Genomic DNA, 12,474 nt, shown 5'->3' with positions numbered 1-12,474 from the left:
TTCAGCTTTGTTCTTTCTGTCTCTCTTTCACACACACACACACACACACACACACACACACATGCATGCACACACCTTTTTTGAGTGTGTGTGTTCACATTTGCATGTGAGGGCACATGTGTTAGCATGCATGTGGAGGCCCAAGGTTGATGTGAGAAGTCATTTTCCACAGCTCTCCTACCTTGTTCTTGAAGTTGTGTCTCTCAGTCAAACCCAGAGCTTGTTTACTGGTTAGTCTCAATAACCACCTTGCTCTGGGAATCCTGTCTCCACCTTCCAAGACTGGGATTATGGGTGGGCTCCTATGCCCACCTGGCATTTCTGTGGGCTCTGGGGTATACTGATCCTCATACTTTGATGGTAAGCCCTTTAACCACTAAGCAATCTCATCTTGCATTTTAATTTACTCTTTAACTCAAATAAATGTGGTGGCATATACCTAGGAGTCCAGACCTTGATGGTCTAAGGCAGGAGAATGGAATGGTTCAGGCCAGCTTGGGCTGCAAAATGACAGTCTATCTCAAAATTTAAACAAACAAACCCAACTCTAAACCAGGAGTGATGGTGCATGCCTGTGATCTCAGCACTTGTGAGGTAGAAGCAGGGGGATCAGGAGTTCAAGGCCAGTCTGGGCTACAAGAGGCTCTGTTTCAAAATAAAGACAAACTCTTTTCAGAATATTAAGGTGTGGAAGACATTGTTATTATTTTGCTTAAATGCATTTATTTTTAGGCAACCTATAAGACATGTTGGGATTTTTGTTGTTGTTGGTTTGTTTGTTTGAGACAGGGTCTTCTATAGCCCAGTGTAGCCTTAAACTCCACATGTAGCCAAGGTTGGCCTTCAACTCTGATCCTCTTGTTTTCTGTCTCCCGAGCGCTGGGATTACAGGTGTGCACTGCCCCATGTCCATTTGTTTGTTTTTGTTTGACTCCTTCTAAAAAACAATGTCTCAGGGCAAGAGAGATGGCTCCACCGTTAAGCATTTACTTCCTAGCACCCACATAGAGGTTCACAACTGTCTATAACTCTAGTTCAGGAATCCAGCATCCTCTTCTGATTTGCACAGGCCCTATAGGCATGTTATACACATATACAAATGCAGGCATGCGTGCACACACACGTACACAAAATACATAATAAACAGTTTTAGAAAATATTGCCTCTGTTCTGAATAAATCACATCAAAATAAATGAAGAGTTCAAGATGTCTTAGGCTGCACTTAAGTCCTTATGTTGTATGACTATGAAAACAGTAATAAGTCATGATCCCACGTGATGACCTGACAGTTTGGAGCTGCCCAAAATGAGGATAGAGTGGACAATCAGATGCCAGGACTGGATCCCACTGTGACTGTATCTATTTCCTGCTTTTGCAGCAAAGCCAAACAAAGACATAAATAGAAACTCAGGGCTTATCCACAGCTGGGAATTAAAAATACATCTGCAAAGCCAGGCATAGTGGAACATGCCTTTAATCCCAGCACTGGGGAGGCAGACAGAGGCAGGCAGATCTCTGTGAGTTCAAGGCCAGCCTGGTCTACAGAGTGAGTTCCAGGACAGCCAGAGATGCACAGTGAGATCCTTTCTTGACACAAACAAACAAATAAACAACAACAAAACCCCTAACAGCTGCAAACACATAGCCTCCTGAAAACCTGCCTTGCCCTAGTAGTCACAGCTGGCCAGCGAACTGGCCGTACCTGAGCTTAGACACTGGTCAGTCAGGACTGGACTCCCAAGTGTGGACCCCTTTGTATCATGCAGGGTCTTGGGATGGACGCCTTAGTTGAGAGCTCTTCCTTTGTTAGCTACTCCTTGGACTTTGGTGAGACACAGCCCTGTCTGGCTCTCGCTCAGAGTCCAGTCAGTCACCTGTTTGCTCAGCTAGACGTCCTAAGAAAAGCTTCACCCCTCAAACGCAGTTTTGGACTCAAGAACAAAGCTCTGGTAACAGATCCAAAGTAACTGTTCATTTTTGTAACATTTTTCTTTTCTCTCCCCATGCCCTCCCCTACAGGTTTCACTGTGTAGTCCTGCCTGTCCTACTTACTCTGTAGACCAGGCTGGCCTCAAACTCAGAGATCCTCCTGCCTCTGCCTTCCAAGTGCTGGGATTAACACCTATGTCACCACCACCCAGCTAACCTTTTTCTTTTCTTTTTGTTGTTTTAAAATTTATTTAAAACTTATGTGTGTGCCCGTGTGAATACGTGCACATGTGAGTGCAGGTGCCCTACGATTCCAGAAGGCTAGAGTTATAGATGGTTGTGAGTCACCTGATGTGGGTACTAGGAACTGAACTCAGGTCCTCTGCAAGAGCAGTCAGTGCAAAGAGCTAGAAAGATGGCTCAGCAGTTGAGAGTACTTGCTGCTCTTCTAGAGGATGTGGACCCCAGTTCAACACTCAGCACCCACACTGGGTGTCTCTTAACCTCCTGTAACTCCAGCTCCATGGGATCTGACACTTTCTAGTCTCCATAGATACCCCTACACATGTGTCACACACACACACACACACACACACACACACACACACACACACACACACACTCACACCCACTATGGCACCTGGAAGTCAGATGACAGCTTACAGGAACTGGTTTCGTTCCTTCCCACCATGTGGGCCCAGGTCCTCAGACCTGGTGGCAAGAACCCTTACCTGAGCCACCTTGCCCCCTTGACTCAACTTTCACATAATGTAGGTTTCTTTTGTGAAGCTGACCTCCTGCAGTGACGGTTCCTGACTGTATCAACCCGGATGATCGCTGCACTTGGGGAATCTGGGCAGAGGAGTTCCACCCCTGAGCGAATCACACAGTTGCACATTGTCCTCTGTCCTACTGCCTATCTAGCCTTCCCGCCTCTTCAGGCACAGCCTGTCCGTGATGTCCCAGATCTTGTAAATGCTCAAGAACATCTGGAGCCCAATAAAGTCCTAATCGTGTTGGTGGCTGGAGGATGCCCAGGGTGCTGGGGGCAGGGTAGAGTTTGGTGGAAATATTGTTTAGATGTGTTGTGACGTTTTAGTTTTTCTACAGGTATGTAAGACAGGGTCTCTCTGCGTTCTCCACATAGCTCTGGCTTTCCTAGAACTCACTATGTGGACCAGGCTGGTCTTGAACTCGACCTCCTGGGTGCCAGGATTAAAGGTATGCACCACCACACCCAATTTCAAAGATCTTTTTAAACTAGGGATTGAACCCAGGGCTTTGCATGTTCTAGGTCTGTGTTTTCACCCCTGAGCCCAGTCTCTAGCCCCTGTGAAGGATTAAGTCTGCAGTTTGCATATACTTTAGAATTTGTTCTTTGTGTGATCTACGGATGGTTTATTCATTTTTTACTTTCTTTACTATTATTGTGTGTTGTGTATGTGATGTGTATATGTCAGGGTGGGTCTGGGAGGTCAGAGGACAACTCTCAGGACCTAGTTCTTCCTGTCCACTGTGGCCTCTGAGGATCCAGCTCAGATCTTCAGGTTTACACAGCAAATACTTACCTGCTGAGTCATCTCGCAGGTCCTGTTCTATGGATATTTTAAAAGGAGATGTGTGTGTGTATGTGTGTGTGTGTGTGTGTGTGTGTGTGTGTGTGTGTGTGTGTGTGTTTTAATAGGACCTACTTCTTCTTTTATTAGTCTAGTTCTAAAACACACACAAGAAGCATACACCTAACTTTAGGTCAATATATGTCCATATTTACTCTTAACCTTTGCACCCCTTTATCCTGACAGTGATGTGCCTGTCCTTCTATTTTCTTTTCATTATTTTGATGTTCTATGTTTAATATAGAAGTTCTCTCTGTGTGTGTCTGTATACGTGTGTTGGTGCATGTGCATGCAGGAGCCCTTGGATCCCAGAAAAGGAGATGGATTCCCTGAGGTGAGTGATGCCACGTGGGTGCTGGGAAGCAAGTTCCAGTCCTCTGCAAGAGCAGCTCGTGTTGGAGCCATTTTTCTATCCCCGTGTGTGTGTACAGTGTGTGTGTACACATGTGTGTGTGTGTGTGTGTGTACGTGTGTGTGTGTGTGTGTGTGTGTGTGTGTGTGTGTGTGTGTTAAACAATCTCATGTAGCTCAAGCCAGCCTTGAACTCCTGATCCTCTTGAGTCTACTTCCTAAGTGCTGGTATTGCTAGTAGGTGCCAGCTAGTGTCACAATTATTGTTTTTAAGTCACTATTGACATTCCTGACTTTATTTCATTTCCTTTTACTTAGCTTTATCTGTGCTTTCTCACATAAACCTTGTATGCTGTTTAACTTTTTTCTTTATATTTTGCAAGAAGAGTTGGGGAGAAGGCACAGAGGTTCAGAGCACTTGTTCTTGTAGAGGACCCCAGTTTGGTTCTCAGCACTCACATTGTGGCTCACAACCATTCCTAACTCCAGTTCCAGGAGATCTGATGCCCTTTTCTGACCTTCCCTGGTACCAAGCATGCATATGGTGCACATACATACATGCAGGCAAAATGCCCATCTACATAAAATAAAATGAATAGATTTAATTTAAAAGTGAAATAAAATTTTGAATGAGGAACTGGAGATGGTCCAGTGATTAAGAGCATTTATTGCTCTTCCAAAGAACCCAAGTTTAGTTCTAAGCACCCACATCAGGTAACTCACAAACACCTCTAACTTCAGCTCCAGGGGAATCTGATGCCTCTGGTCTCTCTGGACACCTTCACACACACGCATACCCACCCATACAGACAAATACATGTGCATATAATTTAAAATAATAAAAATAAGTTTTCAAAAATAAAAGTTTGAATGAGTAAGATATTTCCATGGTCCAAAGTTTCATCTTTATATATTTTTATTTTTCTGGAACTCACCAGGTAACTGAAAATGAACTTGAACTTATGAGCCTCCAGCCTTTGCCTCTCAAGTTCTAGGATTATAGGCATGCGCCACCTTGTCTCCTTTATTCCGTACTGGAAATCAAACCCAGAGCTTCATTCATGTGTGCAAGGCAGCACTCTAGAGCTTCATTCATGTGTGCAAGGCAGCACTCTAGAGCTTCATTCATGTGTGCAAGGCAGCACTCTAGAGCTTCATTCATGTGTGCAAGGCAGCACTCTACCCACCGAGTCACATCTTCATCCCGCACCCCTCGTCCCCACCACACTTGCTGAGACACAGGGGTCTCAGCATGTAGCACAGGCTAGAACTTGCAATCCTCTTGCCTCTGACTCCCTAGAGCTGAGACTTACCACCACGAACTGCCACACCTGCAACAGTGTGTCTTAAAGAGCTGTCCAAATCAGTCTACTGGGGGCATGCAGGGATCCACTGTATAGCTGCATCCTCATGTATTTAACTCTGTATTGATGGATTATTTTTCTAATACAATGTTGTGATGAGAAACTGTATACATATTTTTTTGCTCAGGTGCCAGCACATACAGAAAAATTTCATTGCAATGCGGTTTCTAGATCAAAAAGTTTATGCACTTTTACAGTTGTTGCCTTCTCCTCAGCCGGCATGAGAGTCCTCACGTCCTCACTGACATTGTGATCTAGAACTACTGGATTCCTTCAGTCTGATAGGTGAAAAATCAAGTCTTGCATTTCTCTCATATCAGATGTGTCTTTTCCTAACAAAAGAATCTATTAAGATGTCCCTTTTCATTATATCCTGTAGATATCTTTGTATCAGGCCGTTGGTTCTTTTTATCTTAGGAAGATTATCCCTGTGTCTGTCACCCGAATTGAAAATCATTTCCCTCAGTTTGTCCTTTGTCTTGAGACCTCACTCAGGGTTTGTAGAATCTGTTTTCCCTGGTGTCGTAGTCAGGTGTCACCAGTTCTGTTACTGTGAAGAACGTCATCAAGGCAGCTCATATAAAAGAAAGCATTCAATGGGGACTTACTCACAGTTTCAGTAGTTTAGTCCGTTATCAGCACAGCAGCACTCATGTCTGTAGAGCAGTACCTGAGGGGGTGCATCCTTATCCACAGGCCAAGAGAGAAAGCAACTTGGCCTGACAGGTTCTTCGGAAAACCTCAAAGCCCACCCCTAGTGACACACTTCCACCCACAAGGCCACATCTACTCCAACAAGGCCACAGTCTCCTAATCCTTTCAAACAGTTCCACTCCTGGATGACTAAGCATTCAAATATATGAGCCTATAAGGACCGTTCTCGTTCAAACCATATCTGGTTTACATTTCTTTTTTTTTTTTTTTTTTTTTTTTTTTTTTTTTTGATTTTGATTTTTCAAGACAGGGTTTCTCTGTGTAGCTTTGCGCCTTTCCTGGAACTCACTTGGTAGTCCAGGCTGGCCTCGAACTCACAGAGATCCGCCTGGCTCTGCCTCCCGAGTGCTGGGATTAAAGGCGTGTGCCACCACCGCCCGGCCTGGTTTACATTTCTTAATTTGTTCTTTTATGATTTGGGGAATTTGAGCCATAATTAGAAATGTCTTTGTACTCCGAATGTCTGATTCCTTGTGTTCTTACAGTCTTACAGTGCTGGGCATTGAATATGAATATGAATCTTTCAGACCTTTTTACATATATATTTAACACAGTTGGATATTATATTATTATAAATATTTCTTCCAAGGACTATACTGTGCAGCTTCACTTTTTTTTGGATACAGGGTGTCATGTAGCTTAGGCTGGTCTTGAACATTCAACTTAGCTAAGGATGACCTTGAGTTTCTGACCTTCCTGCCTTTGCCTCCCAAGTGTGGGAATGAAAAGGATGTGCTTGAACTTTTTTTTTTCAAACCTGGGGATGTGTGAATACATGGTTATGGTCGCACATAGCTGTCATTCCAGGTGCTTACAATACCAAGTCAGGAAGATCTCAAGTTCAAGACCAGCCTGGTCAACTTAGAGAAACCCTGTCTCAAAACAAACAAACAAACAAACAAACAAACCATAACACTGTCATCTTGGCCTTCATTGTGCATTTACTTCATATTTGATGCAGTCTTATTCACTTCACTATTTTGCTTAGATTCCTCATGTTTTAACAACAACAACTTCTTCTTCTTCTTCTTCTTCTTCTTCTTCTTCTTCTTCTTCTTCTTCTTCTTCTTCTTCTTCTTCTTCTTCTTCTTCTTTTCAAGACAGGGTTTCTCTGTAGCCCTGGCTGTCTTGGATCTTGCTCTGTAGACTAGGCTAGACTCAATCTCAGAGACCCACCTGCCTCTGCCTCCCAGTGCTGGGATTAAAGGCGTGTGCCACCACCACCTGGCTTGTTTTTATCTTCTATAATGATTTGGGAAGTAGAAATCAAGTTTGTAATTATATAAATCTTCAAATCAAGGGCATATATTGAAACTCCTGCAATCAAATTGCCGTGTCCCTGTGTCGGCTGCTTTTCAAAAGTCTGTTATCGCCCAGTGTTCAGATGAGGAAACTAAAACTCAGCCGCCCAAAACCTGTAAGATCTGCAGATCCCAGTCTGGATGGAGAGAAGTTTGGCAGGCTTAAATTAAGCCAGTCAGGGCCAATGGGAGTGGAGGAAATCTCAGGGAGACAAGGAGGGGTGAATTTCTCAAAGTAAAATCCCCAGGGCCTCACAGCCTTTGATACCAAGCCTGGGAGCATTGCCAATCTGATCTGTGCAAAATCCCGTCTTCCTGGAGCTGTGGTTTGCGCTGTTCTTTGGAGTGATCTCCGGCATCTTTTCATACGTCTGGGGGCCATTCTCATTCCCATAGCTGTGAGCAGCCCGTTCATATTTGCTTCTCTCTTGGGAAGTCCCAGCAAATAACCACATCAAACCTCCCTGGACTGTGTGTTTGCAGAGTGACAAATGACTCTGAGGGGTTCATTCTGTCTCTCATAGAGTCATTTCCCGGATAATGAGCTTTTCATCGCAACGTTCAGAGCGATTTTCTCCTTCCTTGTGCTGTGAGATCTTTTCCAAGGCCTATTGTAGTTTTTGTTCACCCTCTCTTGGTCAGGAGGAAATAAAGCTGACCGGGCCCCACCTCCTGACCCTCTCAACTCCGTGCTGTATTGCTTAATAACGGTCGATGTCTCAACTCCACCATTAGACAGTGTGGACACCGAAAGAGAAGCTGATGGGTGGATTAGAGGAAGTACTGTCATCATTAGCATCATAATAACCGGCACTTAAGCAGCACCGGGTGTGAATTCATTCACTAATCATATGTTTGCATATGTATATACTCCAAACATATATGAACTACATTCCCGTACATAAATGGAATTCTCATGGCAACCTTGCAAGACAGGTACTGTTATAATCCCCATGTGACAGGTGACAAAGTGAGGCATAGAGAAGACATATAATTTGTCCAAGATCACACTGGTTGGGTCAGAACTCTATGGTATCTGGCCCCAGACTCCACGGTCTTCTCCACTCAGACTGGCTTGGAAGATCAGTCTATGTATGAACGACTGGTCAAAAGCCTGTGTGTGCTCAGCATTGCTGTGGGATCCCCAGGACAGAAGTATGCACTAACAATTAGTCTGTTTTCTCTACCTCAGGACCACTGGCGGTCTCCTCATGAATTCATTTCACCCCTGATTCTTTCTTTCAACAAACATCAATCGAGTGGTTATATGGGACATGTCCTGCACTAGGTGTCAGGGATGCCAAGATAAATTAGGTATGGTCCTGGTCTTCAAGGAACCTGAAGTACAAGAGGACAGGAGATAGCTCAGGTCAGTTAAAGACACAGCGTGTCAGACACAGGGAGGGGCAGGCAGAGTGTTGTCCACATCTGTATCTAGTCAGCAATTTCCCCCTCGTACTTCGCCCTGGGCCCTTCTTATCTCCAGTTTCTGTAACGTCACGGCAAGCTTTTGTGGGTTTTCGTGTCTGCTTTTGTGGTTTTTCGTGTCTTCCTTCACCTCTCCACTGGGTATCCAGATTGGGGCTGATAAATGGTGCATTTGTCATCCTTGGCGAGAGTCAGGGAGCCAGAGGAGGAAGGCTTCTGCACCGGACAAGCGGGCGCTTTAGAATGAGTGCTCTAGCCGCAGTGTGGGATTACATGGAATGACAGTGATGTGGAAGGTGGCCCAGTCAGACGGCTCAGTAGTCCAGGTAGAATGTGGGAGCTGAGGAAAGACTGCCAGGGAGGGGGGACGACAGCTATGGATGTCAAGGCCGTGGAATCGAAGGGGTTTACTAATTCAGTCAGCGACATTTGATGAACATCTAGGTATCAGGCACTGTGCCAAGTGCTGGGAATTCATCAGAAGCAAGCTAGGCAGTCTCCCCCTTCACTCAGTCTGGAGGGGAAGGAGGAGGACTGGAGCCACAGAAGATCATAGACAGTGTGACAGAAGTCCAGAGCTCGGGAGGGGGCGTGAGGAATAAGGCCAGGCTGATGCTGGCTAATGTCTAGGTTCCAGCCTTTGCCGCAGGTATAGGCAGTGGGGCCATTGCCTGAGCTGGAGAACCCGGGAAGCCAGAACCCTGTCGCTGTCTGCCTGGGTCCCTAAGGCCGGGACAGGGCAGAAGCAGGGGACACGGTGAACAAGCAACTGCTCAACCAGTGACAGTCATTCAGCTGTGGCTCCCGTCCAGACCCCAGCTTGACCTTGAAAGAGGAAGATGGGGAGTGGTCCAGGAAAAAAAGTTTGCAGCTTCAGGAGGCCCCGTGGTTACTCAATGCCCACAAATGGGTGGCCAAGACTTCCTAGTTACCCAACGGGCCCCAGGAGGCAGCTGCCTCTCTCCCGACACCTTCCAACAAATGCTGACTGCCAAGGCCCAATGTATTTGGACCTAGGCAGTGGGACACTCAAGGACATTCTGGGGCCATGAGTACAGGCCCCATGGTTTGCTAGAAACCTTCTTGGAACTAGAAAGGGAAAACCCCAAAAACAAAACAGTCCTGTAAAGTCTCTGTGTGTGTTCCCAGAGGTTTGCCTGGCTCCTGCACCCTGCTGTGTGTCTTCCTACTGTGGCACCGACCCACCCCCTCCCCAACTGGATATAACCACTTCTATCCAAGGACAGGACTGGACATTACCCTTGGTATCCCTAGCCCCTGACCCAGACAGCCAGAAAGTGTTTCAGTTAAGTTCAGAGACAGCTAGGTCCTGACTGCAAGAGACTTGTCTTCCCAACCCCAGAAGTCCCCCAGGAGCCGCTCAGACACCAGACTCGTTCTTGGCACCAGGTGAGGATGCTCAGAGTCATAGCCCTGAGTGGATGTGCCAAGGTTTTAAAAGCATCTGGCTCTAGGAGTGCGAGGGTACCAACTTGATGCCCATGATCCTCCCTCCCCAGCCAATATCCGGTAGTTTCAGACCTGGAGCATCTTTGAATCTGAGGGCTAGAGAGCCTGTCTCCACTCACGCCATTCAGACCCTGATCCCAAATGCCCTGAGCAATAGAAACTCCCCCAACCTTGGACCTGAGGTTCTGTGACTTCCATGAGGGTCTCTTTTATCTGTCCCAGGGCCAAAACTAGCTCACTGAAGCCAGGACAGAGGTTGGGGCAGGGACTCTGCCATGCCTGAGAGGTAAGAAGTCAGCAGGAGGCCACTTCTCCAAAGTCACGGTTACAGTGTCATCATGGATTCTGATTACCTAACCATCTGTGGGCCACAGCAAGGCCACTAACAAGAAGGAAGCTGCAGGCTGTCAGCTCTTCTGAGGCAGCGAGCCAAAGGCGGGGGTGAGCACACCTGCGCATCCAAGCTGCCAGACCTGCTGCTGGATGGTCTTGCGCTTTTGATCCTCTGCCTTTACCTCCTTGGTGCTGGGATTTTAGGTAAGGGCCAACACAGTTGGGTTTGTTTTGTTTTTTTCAAGACAGGGTTTCTCTGTAGTTTTGGGGCCTTGAACTCACAGAGATCCGCCTGGCTCTGCCTCCCGAGTGCTGGGATTAAAGGCGTGGGCCACCACCGCCCGTGTGTGTGTGTGTGTGTGTGTGTGTGTGTGTGTGTGTGTGTGTGTGTGTGTGTGTGTGTGTTTGACTTTTGATCTCGTGTAGCCAAGCTGAACTCAGATACTCTATATAGCCAAGGATGACACTGACCTCCTGTTCCTTCTCCCTTGGGTATTGGGATTAAGGCCTGTGTCTCCTCCACTCCTACCAGGCCCATTTTTTTGGTTTTTTGCTCACACAGTATAGCCTAGGCTGGCCTCCAGTAAGTGGATGCAATGCTTTTGTGCACAGGATCAGTACAGTGCAGCACCTCAGAGGAGATCAGCTGGTTCAGGCAGTTCCCAAGGAGTACCATTTTGCTCTTGTGTGACTGTTGAAAGAACATCTCAGCACTGCAGAACTCTTGAAAACCACAGAAAAGTATACACTGGAAACACAAATTCCCACTGTCCTGATTATTTGGGTAGTCGACATTAGGATTTGATGTGGGACTGAGAATGAGGTTCAGTAGGCAGAGTGCTTGGGGAGCATGCAACCATGCTGGCACATTCCTGTAATCCCAGCACCAGGGAGGTGTAGGACCAGGGGTTCAAGTCCATCCTCACCTACATAGTGAGTTTGAAGGCAGCCTAGCCCTCTTGAATAAGACTTTGTTACAAAAAAATAAAAATAAAAAAATATATATAAAAGCAAGGCCTTTAATCTCAGCACTCAGGAGAAAGGGGCAGGCAGATCTCTCTGAGTTGGAGGCCAGTTTGGTCTGTATAGTGAACTCCAGACCAGTCAGGGCTTGCTGCAGACTGCAGGAATATATCATAAGAACTCAGCTGGTTATGGCAAAGTTGCTACCTGGAGGGATCAAGGATTTCCTCCAGAGGAAGCCAAATTCCAAGGAGCTTTTGGTGTTACTTGGCTTGTTATATATCAGCTGTCTTCTGTTATGAAAATCATGTGTGCCTTCATAGTTTTCCCGATTGACTTTTCCTTTAGAAGGGCTAACAGTGTGGACTGATCACTCTCTGGACATACACATTCCAGGAATTTGGAGAACAGCCTCGGGAAAGGCTTTCTCTGGAATCAGATTATCTCCCTTGGCCACTTTCTAGGACTAGCAGTAATAACAGTCCACATGCAAGTCTCCTGATTTAAGACAAATTCCACAAGGAGACATCACCTAGGTCAGGTGGATGTTCAGTAATAGCTTTACACAATTTAGCTCGGACCCTCTGTTAGTTATTTAGTGGCGCTCTTACTCTGCGAGGAAATGTCACGAAACACGACAGAATCCACTAACAAGAGTTTTATTAAGATGAAAGAGACAGACGAGTGCTCAGGCCTGCGGAGAGACACCTGTGTAGAGAAGAAGAAGGAGAGAGCTGGGAATATGGCGCCGGCTTATAAAGGCTAGGTGGCACACGCGTACACAGGTCGACGTAGCTACTCCAGGCATATGCAGATCACATGGTTACGTTGCGCGCTTTTATGCAACCATACAAAGCCATGGGGTCCTGGTCACTTGAGAGGCCTTGACCTGGAAATGGCTATTTTGACCTGGAACTGGCTAGGCGGAAGTGTCTAGGTCTGCCGGGCATGCGCAAACATGCCCAACCGTGGAGGCGTGTTGTGAATCCATCACCCTCCTTTCT

This window comes from Peromyscus californicus, unplaced genomic scaffold (genome assembly GCF_007827085.1).
Source record: "Peromyscus californicus insignis strain IS unplaced genomic scaffold, ASM782708v3 Scaffold_4__1_contigs__length_199733344, whole genome shotgun sequence".
In the NCBI taxonomy this organism is placed as follows: domain Eukaryota; kingdom Metazoa; phylum Chordata; class Mammalia; order Rodentia; family Cricetidae; genus Peromyscus; species Peromyscus californicus.
This window is presented reverse-complemented; position numbering follows the sequence as displayed.